General features: G+C 37.6%; 1 protein-coding gene across 3 annotated transcripts in view; it reads left to right on the top strand.

Moving 5' to 3' along the window:
* The first annotated feature begins 9,575 nt into the window (after positions 1 to 9,575).
* ccser2a (coiled-coil serine-rich protein 2a) overlaps positions 9,576 to 17,215 on the top strand; it is a 50,172-nt gene continuing 42,532 nt past the window's right edge. For all 3 annotated transcript variants that reach the window (XM_079853631.1, XM_079853633.1, XM_079853632.1), the window contains exon 1: positions 9,576 to 10,191. The gene's annotated coding sequence lies outside the window, so the exon portion shown is untranslated. The remainder of the gene's footprint in view (positions 10,192 to 17,215) is intronic.

Raw genomic sequence — 17,215 nt, 5'->3', positions numbered from 1 at the left:
CCTCTGTGGTCTCCTGCAGTTTTAAGTATCTGACCTCTGTGCCCTTTGACCTCAACATGAATCACTTCGACAGGACAGTTTGTTTTCCATTCATCATTTTTGCTTTTGTTTTTGCCTCATTGATGGGAGATCTCCAACATGGTGATTCATGTTAATAATTTAGTATAAACAGGAAACAAGTGCTCCCATTATAAATATAGCCTACTGTGGCGACATATGGTTAAAGATGTGACAGAATTCACATACAGTGCTTGTTAGGTTTCCGCTTTAATAATGTTAGTTTTTTTGCGTGTGTGTTTTCCCTTTAATGGAGTGACATTTTTCTGAGGTGTTTTGGAGAGGTGTTGATGTAGTGGCTTAATTTACGTTTATTCTATTCTGTGTGTAGATTGAGCTTAACCAGCATCAGTTTGATACATATTAGAACCTTTTTGTGTAAGAAACATGGGGGGGAACAGAATCCGACAGCAAACAAACCAGCTCTCGGAATCCATTCCCCCACTCCCACTATGAGAAGTGTTGATGTAGTGGCTAAAAAAATGGCTGATTCTATTTTGTGTGAATGGAGCTTAACTGGCATAGCTTAAAGAATAATTTTTTGGAGTTTTTGCATCTTATTATGATAGGACAGAATGGGATCAAGAAAAATCCAAAAGACTGGACTTGAACTTGGATCATTCAAAGCCATTCTTTGTCAGAGGTCAGTGCACTGACCACTAGGCTATCAGGACCAATTAATTAGACTCAGTTTGATACATATTAGAACCTTACTGTGTAAGAAACATGGGGTGAACAGAATCCGACAACAAACAATCCAGCTGTCGAAATCCATTCCCCCACTCCCTCCCACTATGAGAGGTGTTGATATAGTGGCTTAATGGATGTTTATTCTATTCTGTGTGTAGATTGAGCTTAACCAGCGTCAGTTTGATACATATTAGAACCAATTTGTGTAAGAAACATAGGGGGAACAGAAACTGACGGCAAACAAACCAGCTCTCGGAATCCGTTCCCCCACTCCCATTCTATTTTGTGTGTTGATGGAGCTTAACTGGCATCAGTTTAAAGAATAATTTTGTGGAGTTTTTGAATTTTATTATGATAGGACACTATGGGATCAAGAGAAATCCACGAGGCGGGGCTTGAATTTAGGTCGCCAAAAGCCCATCAGTGCCAAATGTCGGTTTCACTTTATATTAATTGGCTTTAAGTACTTACATCAAAAATAAGTACAATGTACTTATTGTGTTCATGATGTATTGTAAAACACTTGTGCTTTTATTGAGGTGTGATATGGGTAAGGTTAGGGACAGGTGTGGTGGTATGGGTAGGTTTAAGGTTGTGTTAAGGTGTAAGGGAAGGGTCAACAGTGTAATTACAAATGTAATTACATACATTACAGTTTTTTTTCAATTGCTAACATCCTTTTGTCCAATCTGTAGTCACATTTTCAAAACTCTAAACACAATTAGCACAACATCTGTCTGTTGTGACTATACCATTAATACAATTTATGTTGTTTTCACAAAAAATGCAGTCAATTAACACGTTTCTAGAATGCCTACAGTTTCTTTACATATAAGCATACCCAATACCAAAATCATGGATCTTTACAGTCTTTTTTTTTTTTTTTTACAAATGCTTTAACACAGCTCGCCAGAAATGAAGACCTAATGTTCCAAACCATAGATACAGTATAAAGTCTCTACTTCTGCAACAATATCAGCTCAAAAGTATTGAAACAAATATAAAAAATAAAATAAAATTCAGACATAGCCAGGTGTTGAAGACTTTTTACACAATAAAAAGGCACTCTTTGGATTAGTTTTGTTCAAAGCAACACAGAACAACACAGAGGAGCAGAAAAAGAAAGAAAATGTCTGGACGAGGGATGGTCAAGGGAGAGGACTAGTTGGACCAGGGAGAGGACTAGTTGGACCAGGGAGAGGACTAGTTGGACCAGGACAAGGGAGAAGGAGAGGTAGGGAGAGAGGAGTAAGAATGCATGCTGCTATTCAAAGGAGAGTAAGAGCTGTTGTCACGGATGAAATAAGAGCCACCATCATAGACCATGTGATAAACCATGGTCTATCATTGAGAGAGGCTGGTGAAAGAGTCCAGCCTAATCTCAGTTGGTCAACCATTTCCAATATCCGGATTTTTCATGCATTTCATGAGGGCTATCAATGTAGTTGATATTTACTGTATTATAGTAAAGGACACAACGACTTCCTCGCTCTGGGGGAAGAAGAAAGCTTCTCAGTGAAGACCAAGAACATGCCATTGTATGATGGGTCATTGCTGACAATGCAATAAAACTGAGAGAAATTCAGACCAGAATTGTGGAGGACAACCTGGTATTCCAGAACGTGGAAAACATCAGCTTGGCTACCATTGCTCGGACTCTGACCAAACACAGAATTCGAATGAAACAGTTGCACGGTTCCCTTTGAGAGAAACAGTGATCGGGTCAAGGAACTGTGTGTCTGTACACCATGTCTACAGTGACTATTCCACACTTCTTTTTTTTCACTATTCTCTATTGCTACTCTACAAGTAAACATACCCACATAGTGAAAAGCATTTATGTAAAAATTGTGTTTGATTTTTCTTTCAGAGAATTATGGAGTTGGAGGCTAATCAGAAACACCACATGAATTCATTCATGTAGACAAGGCAAGGTTTAACCTGGCAAAAACACGTAGACGAGGAAGAAATGTAATTGGGAAAAGGGCCACCAGGCCACCAAATATCACAATGTGTGCTGCAATCTCAAGTGCTGGTTTGGTCCTGCAGAAAAGCCAGATTGGTCCCTACAACACAGAGCGCCTTCTTTTGTTTTTAGATGACCTCCACCAACAACTGGTGCCAGAAGCAGAACAGGTGGGAGGAAACATGAGGACATTTGTGATTACATGGGACAATGTAGCATTCCACCATTCACATGAAATCACAAACTGGTTTGCAGCACATCCAAGAATGATTTCCCTTTTTCTTCCTCCGTACTCTCCATTCCTCAACCCCATTGAGGATTTTTTTTCTGCTTGGAGGTGGAAAGCATATGATCATCGGCCACATGACCAAATGTCCCTCCTGGATGCCATGGATGCTGGCTGCAGAGACATCTCAGTTGAAGACTATCAGGGGTGGATAAGGCAAGCCAAGCGTTTTTATCCAAGGTGTATAGCGAGTATAGCACTTGACTATCAGGGACAAGTAATTAATCTCAGTTTGATAAATATTAGAACCTCAATGTGTAAGAAACATGGGGGAAACAGAAACCAACGGCAAACAAAATATGCATATACACACAGTAAACACACACATATACATACATATACACATACTTACATTTTTTCTTTACATTTTTAATTTTTTCTATATATATATATATATATATATATGCTACATATAAATTTACACTATAAACAGAAATTCAAGGGGATACAATTTTTTCTTTCTCAAAATACTGAGTTTTGATTTCTAAGTGATCAATTTATGTATAAGTGTTTTCACACGTGATCATTGGGTGTAATCAGTAAATGAGTGTGGCATTTAAATGGAAGTGTTTCCCAAATTTAACAAAAGAGCTCTTTTTTGAATGATGTGTCTAATGTAGTGAACTGAAAGTTTTGCAAAAAGTTTGTTTTTCATTTTCAAACAGAGTGTAAAGCGTATATTGTGCTTGCAGTTTTGCAGACTTGGTCTGAAGATAAGGTAGGCTATACATGAGTGAATGGTTTCAGTGAGTTGGCCTCAGGTTCCACTTTTAGTGTGTAAGCAATTTGAAAAAAACTGCAAAACACTGTTTGCAAAACTCTAAACACATTCTCACTTACTAAAACACATTTCGGACTGTGATGCACTTATGTTTTCAAACACTAAACACAGGCAGGCAAAAGTTAAACACAACTACAACACAGCTGTCATCGTGTACACACTACAACTCAAAATAGTTCACACTTGTTTCTAATGATGTGACCATACCAACTGTGCATAGGCCTAATACAAGTGCCAAAATGTACTCAAAATGTTGCACTGAATGTTGATACCAACAATGGATAAGAGGGAGAGGAGGAAGAAAATGTGTATAAGAGGTGGTGAACAAGGAGGAAGAGGATGAGGACGAGAAAGAGCAAGGTGTGGAGAATGTTGTCAAAGCTGTATCTGGCTTCAGGGGAGAGATGACATTGTGATGTGGACACAGTCCTCAAGCCAGACCAACATGAAGACATGATGCTGAAGCAGAATCAATCTCTCTCACCTTGATTTTGCAGTTGCTGTAACATGCTTTTCATTTAGAGTTTTTTTTTTACTATAACCTTTTTGGCTTTTGCAGTTGGGTTACTCAAGACATTCAACGGGCCTACTATACAATATTCAGTACAATACCACACTTGCAGTGCATACATACAATTTATTCACCTTTCTACTGTAAGCTGTGATTAGGCTACTATACTATTTTACGTAATTGCTAAATTAGTTTAGTAATTTTTTGACTACAATATACTTTTTTTCTGTAACTACATGCTTTGGATTCTGTGTTCTCCATTTTTTTTGATGTAGTGTCTAATGATCTGTAGTGTTTATAATAGCCTATTAACTCGCTGTGTATATGATCTGAAAGCACTGTTTGATTTTGAGCAATTGTTTGATTTTGCCAGAAGAGTCAGGTGTTCTCTGAATGTATAAGATTTGGTTTTGAGTTTAACGTTTTGAGAAAGTGGGTGATGGTTTCGAGAAATGTGTTTTAGCAATTCAGAAAAACGTAAGAACGTCAGAGAATGTATACGTTTTCAATGATCATTTTTTTGATATAGTATGTGTAGAAAAACGTTTTTAGCGTTTTGAAATGCAGAGTTTGTATTTATTTAACTAGATGTGGTTTTGGACAGAAAATCAACTATTTAGCTAAATTTGTGATGCATGTGTATTGCTGTGTTAAGAGTTTAGAAAAAGTACTGATAAACGCTTGTTAGCAATTGTAATAAAAGAGGAAAATCTTGAGTCATCAGCGTAATGCGTCTTAAAGTCACAAGGGGGCGCTAATGTCTCTGTATATGCATAGTTGGCCTTGTCATCAATTAGCTAGTATATTTATTTGACAGTTTTTCTCAAATGCTAAAACACATTTCACAAACGTTTCCTCCATTTTCCCCAATGTCTAAACACAACACCCTTTTCTAAAGCTAAACACAACCACACCTTCTCACTTCAAAACTCAAACTTTCACACCAAAAGAGCAGCTCGAAGCTTTCAAAAATGTAAACACTATACACATCATTACACACTACAGCAAAACAATTGAAAACACAATGCTCAATTTGTGAGAAGGTTCTTTGTTTCATAACTGCCAATGCATATTTTTAGAAACTTTACAGTAATGGATCTTCTTAGATCTCTGCAGAGGATTTGGCATTTAGATTTGTGAGTTTCATATGAAGAGTATAAATCTAAAGTAAATTCTGCATGTACACTACTGTAACACAATTCAATGCAAAAACAGAATCTATTGCACAACTGTACTCTTGAAAACATGATCAGGGTGTGAAGTTTTTTTATTTAATTTATTCACACCACACACACCACAATCACTGTGCGGCATCATGTCGCTGAGCTGCATCGGGCCACATCACCTCATCCACATCGCAGGCTATATTGTCTCTTGCCAGGCACCGTGGGAAAAACGCCCTGGAATGGCGAATCCATCCTTGGAAGGCCTCCACTGGGATGTCAACACAGGACAGCTCCATTGCCCTTAGGAGGTTCTCTCTAGTGTATGGTTGTCTGTCATAAACCTTCCATCTCCACGATGAGAAGAACTCCTCTATAGGGTTCAGGAAAGGGGAGTAGGGTGGCAGACAGACGTTTAAAAAGTGGTTACTGTTGGTGGTGAACCACTCTCTGACTTGGTTTGTTCTGTGGAAGCGTACATTGTCCCAAATAAATCACATAAATGTGATGTGCGGGCCCAGGATGGTGTTGTTGGCGGTCCAGGAGGATGTCTTTTAGCTCCTCTGGGAAGGTGAGGAGACGTTGGGTGTTGTAAGACCCAAGGGCAGCATGCCGGTGGACAAGCCCCTCCGAACCCATGGCCGCACAAAGAGTAATATTACCCCCCCGTTGGCCAGGAACCTCAGTGATGGCTCTTTGGCCAATGATGTTATAGCCTCTTTGCCTTCGTTTCTGCAGGTTGAAAGCCACATCCAGGAAGAGGTACTCATGAGGTCTGGCCATCGCGTCCAACTGTAATATCCTCTGTGAAAATGTGAAAGTGCACAGGTGTTCAGAACAACAGTCAATCAGGTAGCACAGTATTGTCCAGAAGTAATGTAGGCCACTGAGCAACACAGTATGTCCACTAACTGTACTGTGAACATGGATGTATACTTGCACATACTCGTAACGTAGGTCTTTGTGTCGCGCAGAGTTGCGCTCAAAGGGAACCCTATAGACCTGTTTCATCCGCATCTTTTGGCGCCGGAGAACTCGGTCTATTGTGGCCAAGCTGACATCATCAATGCTCTCAAAGTTGACATTATCGGCAATGACTTTGTCTCTGATCTCCTGGAGTCCGATGAGGTTGAACCATATCCACAATGAGGGTTTCTTGTGCAGCTGTAAATATGGCAACCCTCCCACCTCTATGTGGCATTCTTTCAACTCTAAAGAAACATGTGTTGTCAATTGACATGTTTTACAATACAGTAACAACTGATTTGAAACCAATAGACTACTTTCACAGGCTTGTAAAATTGTATTGTGACAAAGAAAGCAATAGAGTACAATACCTGTTGTGTTGTCTGAATGCCCTGATAATGGTGGCCACGGTGAACCTACTCAGGTTTGGACGGACTCTTAGTCCTGCTTCAGCCATTGTCATGCCATGGACTGTTGCCATGGACTCAATGACTGTTGCTCGCATCTCGTCCGTAATGATGGTGCGAGATTGTCTTGCTCTCCCTCCTGGACCTTCTCCTCTCCCTTGTTGGCCTCCTCCTCTTCCTCGTTGGCCTCCTCCTCTTCCTCCTCTGATTTGAACTGCTCTTCATCGTTAGCCTGCACCTCTTCTTCCATGGCCAGCTCTTCTCCCTCCTCTGACTTGAATTCCTCTTCCCCTGACTCTGCCTTCATCCATTGTGTTTGTTTGGAATCTTCAGCAAACTGTGCACTCTGAACTTGCTTTTATACATGTGGTCACAGCATTAGCAACAAGTGTCTTCAATTTTGAGTCGTTGTGTGTAATGAATGACGCCAGGTGTGTTCATTGTGTTCAAATATTGCTGACTGTGGCAAGCATTTTGCACACAGAGTTCTTTTGCAACTTGTGTTTTAGCAAGGAAAAATGTGTTAAGATTTATGAGAACGGAGGATTGTGTTTTGTGAATTGTGTCTTCATGTGAAATGTGTTTATGATATTGGAAAATGATGGCTAGATTTAGTAAATGTGTTTAGACAACTGGTCATTTGGTTTAGAGGATTGGCTTTTGTGTTTTAGCATTTGAGAAAAACTGTAAAATGTATCATCAAATTATATCAGTTTATTTCAAAACCTTGTCCGCAAATGGGTGTGGAGGTGTGTAGCACTATACATGGCAGCATTTCTCGTTTATTCTTTCACAATCTCAGGCTGTTTAAAAAGGCTGAAATCTGTTAGGTTTTTGAGCAGATGAAATTTTAAATGCTGCAGCTGAGAGTTTTTCCCAGTCTATCAAGGAGGAAGATAAACATGTACTGAACTGTGTTTGTGTAGTAGTGGAGAGTAGAGTACCTTGTTGCAATACGCACAAGTACAGTGGAATTCTTAATCCTTAGTAACATAACACACATCACCAGACCCCACAACCATACTGCATATGGCAGACAACACGAAGCAGGTAAAAAGTATTAAAGTGGTGATGTAACAGAAGTAGTGATAGATCCTTCATTTCATTTTGTGACGTACATCCAAGTGAAACTTAAAAAGAAAAAATTGTAGGGCGAGGACTTGGTTCTATCCATCAGTTGTTGATTGGATGGAGGCAGATCTGTATGCGAGCTTGCAGTCAATTGGGCTGGTGTTTATGCAGACTAAATGACTGGAGAAGTCTGGCATATGTCACCCGAGAGAAGTACATTGTTTCACCAGAAGATCACTTATGTTATTTTGATTAAGAACTACGAGGTCAAAACAAAATTTTTATTCAGATTGGGAAACAAACATTGTCCCAGTACCTCTAGTATAATATTGGGCCCATGTTGACTCAGGCCCTATGAATTTTATCTACTAACTACTTATCTACTATGATTTGTTTTAATGTTAGTTTTGTGTGTGTGTGTGTGTGTGTGTGTGTGTGTGTGTGTAGCTACAGTACAAATAGTTTTTCTGAATTGCTTAAACACATTTCTTGAAACCATCACTCACTTTCTCAAAACTTTAAACACAAAACACAAAAATTTTAAACCACATTCAGAGAACCTGATTCTTCTGGCAAAATCAAACAATTGCTTCAAAAACATTTTATATAAGCTCCAAATCAAACAATGCTTTCAGATCATACACACGTCAGTCAATATTATAAACACTACAGATTATTTATACATCAAATAATGGAGAACACAGAATCCAAAACATTACAAAAAAAATTATATTGTAACAAAGTTAACAAAAGTTTGCAATTACGTTACGTAAAAAGTATAGTAATGACAACTTACAGTAAGGTGAATAAGTTGTATATTGTATGCACTGCAAGTATAGTATTGTACTGAATATTGTATAGTATATTGAATGTCTGTATTCAGCACTTGCATACTGTGAAAATACAGTGACACCTTCTGACACCTTGCTCTTTCTCGTCCTCATCATCTTCCTCCTCTCCCTTTCAGATTGTTTCCATCTATTGTTCATATCATCAGTGCACCTGTGCACTCTGAACTGGCTCATATTTCATACAGTTGGTTTGATCACATCATTAGAAATAAGTGTGATCAAAAAAACTAATTTTGAATTGTTTGTAAAACGATGACAGCTGTGTTGTAGTTGTGTTTAACTTTTGAAAACATAAGTGCATCACAGTGCAAAATGTGTTTTAGTGAGTGAGAATGTGTTTAGAGTTTTGCAAAAAGAGTGCATGAGATTGCAAACAGTGTTTTAACTACCTGAACTTGTTTAATGTTTTACAGAAAGAGTGATTTAACCGACAAATTTGTTTAGGCTGTTGATAATTTGGTTCAGAGAATGGGGTTTAGTGATTTAGCAATTCAGAAAAACTGTAACATTATGTAGGCCTATGTTTATCCAAATAAATACATTTTTACAAAATTGTTGTGGGCCCATTGATCCTACATTTTACCCTACTAGTTATAGGCTAGCCAACAAATATATCACACACACTTGTAATGCGTGCAAGAGAATTAAAATAAATATAAACTGCAGAATGTGTATAAAAATTCCATGTATTTAGTATATACAAAAAGGTTCCCATACATATCACGTCATCATCGCCATTCAACACTCGCGCGCGCTCCCGGCCACAGAGCCAGCGCGCAGCCATAGCTCGTGCAGCTATAAGCTCGTGCACTGTGAATCACGTCCTACGTCAGTCAGAGTCACACTTCCGACGCGCATCAGGGTATGGTTAATGGGTGCCCTCGGTTGGGTTGACGGGTTGTTTGTTGCTGAGCGCAAGCTTTTTCAATACATCAGCTCAAGGCAGAGGAATCTTGCTTGCTTTAGCGTTATAAACACACTGTTGTTTGATATCGTTCGCGACGCGTTTATTTGGAAGCTCAAGTGAATCGCAAGGTGCAGATGAAGAGGATGCTGGAATGAGTGGCGAAACCTCGCAAACATCACGAGGGAGTCTCACTTCAGTACAGCATCACTGATATTTCGTTATTTATAATCCTGGATTGATCCTAAAATAGGAATACGAGTATTTGTTTTCGGACTGATTATAACGCGTTAATTTGTGTTTGTAGTAGCCCAAACGTTTTTAATCGATAGTCTGGAATAAGCGCTCTGGTTAAGGGGAAGCTTTTTCTAATTTCTTTGGATTATTTTAGTAACATATTTGCTTTGCAGGAGTATAACTTGTGTAATATGATGCAATGTCAGCTGAGTACCCAATGCATGAGCTGTGAAGTTAACCGTGAACTCTTGAGCATTGACATTGACATCATGGATAGACGCGGATGATTTTCATCGAACAGGTGAGTCACATCTCGAATATAATATTTATGTGTGTGCACATACATGATGGGAGCCGTAAGGGAATTGATTCTCATTCCTATTCGTTTACGATTCATTTTGAGTCAGAAATATTTGAAAAAATATTGCATTTACTGCTCTCAGTACATATCACCATAACAAATTAACTATTAAAAATAAAAAAGTATCATTCATTATAATTAATTAATTAATTCATTCAAAATGTCACTGAGTCAGTGACTGCAATTGTGACTAAAAAGTCACAAAAAAACCCCGTATGAGTCATTTTTTCAGCTTAAGGCATTTGGTTTGGAATCGGGCCATACTTAATGTGTATTTACAAAAAGTAATTATATTACAACAACAGCAACAAACCTTAAAGAACAAAAGCCAGTTAAGTTAAAAATTGTGAATATCGGCAAAAAAGTATTGTCAATCTTTTTATGGTGTTCTGTCCACACCTGCGAAAGTAGGCATGTTTATGGAACTGTAAGTCATACAAGTCCGATATTGTTTAAGAATTAGAACTGGTTCTGAATAAGAACTAGTTCTTGGTTCCCAACCTGTTCTTAATGCTCCCTTGAAAAGCCTAGCTCAGCTTGCATGGTTTTCCGCTCACTCAGCTCAGTTCAGACGTTGTTCTTGCTAATGTTGAACTGGACTGCTATTTTGAGAACAGATGACCTTTGCCCCCATACTGTAACTGCTCATTCCAGCAGAGTCCATCCAAGCAGCAGACAGAATAAAGATAACATGCTTTACACAACACAGCCTTTAGGGTAGTGTAATAGATTTTCACATATATTCACTGAACCATATCAAATATGTGTATTCAGAGCAACTTATGTAATTCAAAAATGTATCGAGTTATGTAGTACATCACAAACACATGTTGCATTCATGTTAACTGAACAGTGCATTTAATAGGACTGGGCTTAAGGGTATTTTCACTCCTTGAAAGACAACCGTGTGCGTTTTGGTATCATTTTCTAGAAGTGTGTCATTTATCGATGTCAATGAACACGTGACCCTGTCACCTACGTATTTTTAGTTCCATGTGATGAAATACACAGTGCATCATGGGAAAATGTACTGTGTGGGGGCCTAGAAAGACTTTGATCTCTGACATAATGACTTCAGCTATGATCTTGTCTTTCAGTAACCAGCCCTGGAAATAACCAGAGATTATAGTAATGCTTTCAGAAGTAGCATCACCCTTCTTAATACATGCCTATTAGATGTCGATTTGGGATAAGCCTTTATTAAAAGTGCTTTACTGTATATTTCAATGCATTTTAGCATACTACTGTATATCTAGAAACAATACAGTGAATATGGCTTAATTTGCACATCTGAATCAACTGAATCATGTTAGTACAAAACATTTATCTGTCATCTTGTCATTTGGCACCAGGTGGGGACACACCACCCACTACACTTGTCATTCTTTCTGTGGATAAAGATTGCATAGCTGTCAGACTGTGCTGATGGTAATGGCCATGAACTCTCAGAGATGCAGACGAGCCGGTGTTAAGCCAAAGCATCAACGCCCCCCTCTCAATATTAAAACTCTTCACTTGGCACTTGTGTTGACAGGCTATGTGTGTGTCCTTGACAGGTGCAAGGATCTTTTGTTTATTGCTCTAGTTTGCATGCGTGTTGAATGTTCCAGCAGCTGTCAGTCGTGTGTGTGTGTGTGTTTGTTCACCAGCTGAACACCAACTAGTACCTGATAAAATTCTTCTCATAGCTGCTTTGTCCACGTGACTGTCCTAGCATCAAATATCTCTGAGGGGTGTGTATTAACAGCAATGGCTGTTAGGTGATCATCCTGAGGCCTGAGCTCCGTTCCATGAGCTAGATTCCCATATTGCATTACAGTCAGTGTAATGTAGTGTAATTTAAATCCAGGCAGCTAAATGTCTGTCCTCAGTGCCAGACAGCTGTTCTGCATGGTAACTTTAGTTGTGTTGTGTTCTACTTGTATTACTGTACACTTACATCACTGATATGGGATAGTAATATTCAGACCCGATAAGCCGATAATTATTTTCATGTTATGGCTTATAACTCATAGATGGATATAACTCATAGATGGATATATTACATTATAACAATTAAGTGCCAAATATTGACCAGTACAATAAATTAAGACAATCTTTAACACAATGGTGTATGCATGTATGTATGTGTATACCTGTGTATATACTGTATAAAAATATTATTTAAAATATATTTGGATAATGTATTTTTTTTATAACCCTGATACAAGTAATACGTTTACAGTTTTTACCAACTGCTTACACACAAAATCTTTTCAAGTCACACGATTTTTGAAACCTCTCACTCAAAGTGCAAAACTACATGCCAAATCTTCAAAACCATAAGCTATTTCTCAGCCTTTGACTCAGTTTTCAATTGCATAAAACACTTTTTGCAAAACACTACACACAATTCTCTACCTAAAACACAAAAATCTATCAGGAAGTGACTTGCTTTCCTTTTCCAAACACAACCAATCAAAATGCTACACTTATTCACCAGGTCACACAGACACACTCCTCACATGTGCAAACACTAATTGCTTAACTGATCACTAACCAATCACTGCTTTACTGTAGTATAGGCCTAAATAGGTCAAAGGTCAAAGGTCAGATGACCCCCCCCCCCCCACACACACACACACACAATTGTGTTATTTACTGTATTCTAAAGAATATACTTTTGGTTTACAGTACATATGTTTATGGTTTTGTTGTATGCTACTGTAAACAACAATAATTTTAGACCTAATAAATATTTTCTGTTTCTACATTGCATTGGTGTTTACAGTGTACTTGTTACATCAGATTACTTTCACTGTAGAACATTGTATTGAAATGTAGATATAAGCCTATGAAAGACCAAAGAGCTTTAGATTTAGAACAGCAGTGTTTACATGGTATATCCAAAAATGTATTATTATGAAAGAAGTGTTTGCCATTTGATGCAAATGCTTCATTCTGACATGTGTTTATGGCATTTTGAATGCAGTGTTGCATTTTGAAGGAGATGTGAGGCATTTTGCATTTTGTGTGTGCAGTTTTGAGAATTGTGTGTAGAGTTTTGAAAAAAGGAGACTTAGTTTTGAAAACGTGTGTAAGCAATTGGTAAAAACTGTATTCAGTAAGGATGTATTAAATTGATAAAAAGACATTTCTAATATTACAAAAGTATCTTTTTAAAAGAAAATGCTATTCTTTTTAACTTGTTATCCATAAAAGAACCCTAAAAAGTTTCCACTAAAATATATTACATATAGTAAGAAATGTTTCTTAAATACCAAATGAGCATATTATATTATTATATTAGATTAGGATTTCTGAAGGATCATGAAGAGAAATTGCTGTCAAAAATTCAGCTTTGCCATCACAGGAATAAAGTACATTTTTGTAATATATATTTAACAGAAAACTGGCGTTAAATTTTTTATGTTTCACAATATTACTGTTTTTGCTGATTTAAAAAAAAAAAAAATCAGCAAAACATAAAAAAAAAAAAAGTTCTGACCCCAAGCCTTTGAACGATCGTGTATGTTTAGTACAGTTGTTCATTGGTGGCTGTTATGACAGCAGTTTTGCCACCCTATTTTGCTCGCATTACATTGTAGACACTCTTATCAATATCAGCTTTCTTCTGTGTAGTATGTGTATGTGTCTGGCCTTCCTATGAAGCTCATTCATATTTTTCACTTTTTGATAGTTTTGGGTGTCTATGAAGGGTCAGCCCATCCTCAAGTTTATTTTGTGTCTTACTGACCCCATACTGTACATATTTTTGTGTTTTTCATTTGCATATACCTTTTTGTGGCAGTGTTCATCTATGTCAGGGATGGGCAACTTCAGTCCTGGAGGGCCACTGTCCTACAGAGTTTAGCTCCAACCCTGAAAAAATCACCTGCCTGCAATTTTCTAGTAATCCTGAGGACCTTGATTAGCTTGTTCAGGTGTGTTTGATTAGGGTTGAAGCTAAACTCTGTAGGACAGTGGCCCTCCAGGAGCGAAGTTGCCCATCCCTGATCTATGTAAACACATGTCTCTCTCTGTATGAATAAGTGGGCCAGATTTACTAAACAGGGCAAATTAGCATGAGAGCGTAATTACAAAGATGTGCAGATGGGAGTGAAAAGTTCTGCGCGTGATTTATTGACGATGCACAAATTAAAGAGCACAGACGCAGCCGGATCATTTCTATAAAGACCAATGCAATCTACCAAGAGCAGCGTAAATTAGCATCACATGCTTTTTTGGGTGATAAATAATGGTGCAAATACCAATAAATTGACTAGCGCAGACTTTTGTAAATCATCTTCCATGATTTATTTAAATTCTCTCTTCCCATAAATGTTGCGTCTGAAAGGGAAATTCCTACAAATGCATATGCAATAAGGTCAGCCGCCGAACCCTCTCCACACTTTTTCAGCACTAATTTTTCACTGCATGTCTTTAGTAAATCCTGACAGTTGTTTTTTAATACCAGAAGAGAGTTTGCACTTGTGCAAGCTGTTAGTAAATCTGTCCCTATATCTGTGAACAAACATCATCATTTCATGGTCCTGTGTCCTGGATCCTGGAACGGTCAGATCCCTGTTTGTGAGTATAATAATCATTCACAATATAATAATCTGATAATGGAGAACTTAAGTGTCTGTTGACATCAAGTTGCATGACTCATTATAGAGTTCCTGTTCAAAAATAAATGAGCCTGTGATTATTCAGCTTGTTTGGATGTCCTCAGTAGTATTTGCTTGTATGACATCATGGTTGGAGAGTCATATTAAAATTTAATCTATATGGAGCCAAAGGCAACATAGACAGGAAGTCACAGTAGCTCTGAACAGCTTTCATTTCCCCCCCCCCCCCATTGCTATCACAATCTAAATATTAGAACTTTGTATGTGTTGAGACAGAGAAAGTGACAGAAAGCTCTCTACAGATTTTGAGAAAGATGCTTAGTGTCAAAGTCAGCATTAGCAGGATAGCGGCTAATCACAGCAGCTTTACGTGACTGTGTGGATGTGTGTTTGGATTTTTAAAAATCTGTTTTTTTAAGCTGTGGATGAGTAGTAATGTTTATTTGGGCTCTCTGTTATACAATAACTACATCAGCGGCATCGCAGCATCTGTTCTTTTGTTTAGTCAGTGGTGATGTCATGTTCACCCTGACTGAAATTCAAATGGACTTGTTTGCATATTAGGTTTGGCCCGTCTGGTGTTTCCACACAAAACAAACTGAAAGACCTTCACAGAACTTCACAGAAGAGAAATTACTATGGTTTGAAACAATATTGTTTACTTACTGAACTTACTAGACACCATCTGACATGATTTAGTTTATCATAATCTTAAAATCTTAAATTATTCATTGAATATTGTCCTCTGTCACATTAAGTTTGATCGCACAGCCATAAGTTGTCACTAAAACACTAAAACTAAAACGTATTTTGGATGAATGTATGGTTGTTTTTGTGCAGAGCTGAGTCATTGAACATGGCCGCCGTGAATAATGCATCTCTCTCTGTCTTTATGTGTGTCTTTTTAAGCAGCTCCTAGTCCTTATGGACCAGGTCATGGGGAATAAAATGCAGAACATCCTCTAAATGATGAATGGCTTGGAAAGAAAAAGAGACCTGCCAAGTTATCTGACTGAAAACTCTTTATTTTGTTGCTTGCGAAAACGGAAAGGACATTGGCATTATCGTAAGTGGATTAGGTTTGTTAGGCGGAAAGATGAGATTGAGAAACAAGAAAAGGAGGTTCAATTCAGAATTGTTCCTTGAGAGGTTTTAGATCAGTTTTCACAAAGCCTTGTATTTAGTCTCTTTTGTCTCTCTTATGCTCCTCCTAGTATTTTCTGTGCATTAAAGTGCAGTATAAATGTTGTAGGTTCTTGCTGATCAAATTACTTTAAGCAGGATAAGGTTTTGCTGCTGAAAGGTTTTTTTCCTCTAGTAATCACTGTTAATTACAATGTGCTCATTGTAATGGCTCACGTTACTGTGATTGCTTTTAAGGATCAGCTGTCTGATCCTCTGCTTTGTTGTGTTTAATAAGAAGGTTGAGACTAGATCTTTCTGAACTAATACTATGTTGTCAGATTTAGGGTGGAAATCTTGTTGGATGGTTATTTGAGTTTGAATGAATTGAGGAGCCATAAGTTTTGAAAAACTCAGACTTGCACATTTTCCAATATACCTTCAAAATCCATCTTCATTAAAGCAATTTCTCAAGCTTAATAAGAATTTGCCCTGGCCAGTATATTGGTGAGAATGAGCTCTGTGTACTTTTATGTACAATCATCACTGTCAATCCATTTTCTATATGTGGAGTGTTAGCGCTGCTAACCCCAGGCTTCATCCAGCTGTAGAATTTCTCATTAGCTGCAAAAAAAAAATCAATGTTGCTGCAAAACAACATTGATTTTAATTGAAGAACATTGCTGAAGGCTACTGTAACTAGCATCACTACGTTCTTTAACAAGAGAGTCTGGCTAAAGAGTTGCTAGCTCATGTTAAACTAGCAGATCTTAGTAATCTGAATCTTTGGAGTGCTAATAAACAAATCTTTACTGTATGGAGACCATTTCACATGTAATTCAGGGCAGTCAGCAGACTTTTCAAAGATTGACCCCTTTTGCACTTAATTAAACTATCCTGGTCTTATTGTGATTGATTAATCAGTCACATAGTCACAAAGAAAAAAATCGTTGGTCTTCCTAATCTTTAATCAAATAGTAGCTCTTCTTTTGAAACAACTTTCTTTTTCTGTTAATGTTACTTAGGAATAACGTTAACCAAAAGCCATATGCATCTATAAGTTGCTTTAGCAAACTCTAATTTGGTCTGGATAAATTCCTGAATCAATTGCCTACAATGAATAGAATCAATTAATGAACTCAATTTATATATATATTCTGTTTTAAATGGAAATCAGTGTTAAAACTATTAATAACTGTTTTTTTGTTCATTAAAATAAAGCTTAAATAAAA

Source organism: Squalius cephalus (assembly GCF_949319135.1).
Source record: "Squalius cephalus genome assembly, chromosome: 20".
NCBI lineage: Eukaryota > Metazoa > Chordata > Actinopteri > Cypriniformes > Leuciscidae > Squalius > Squalius cephalus.
The sequence above is the reverse complement of the archived record's forward strand: the minus strand, read 5'-3'. Positions and strand labels throughout refer to the sequence as shown.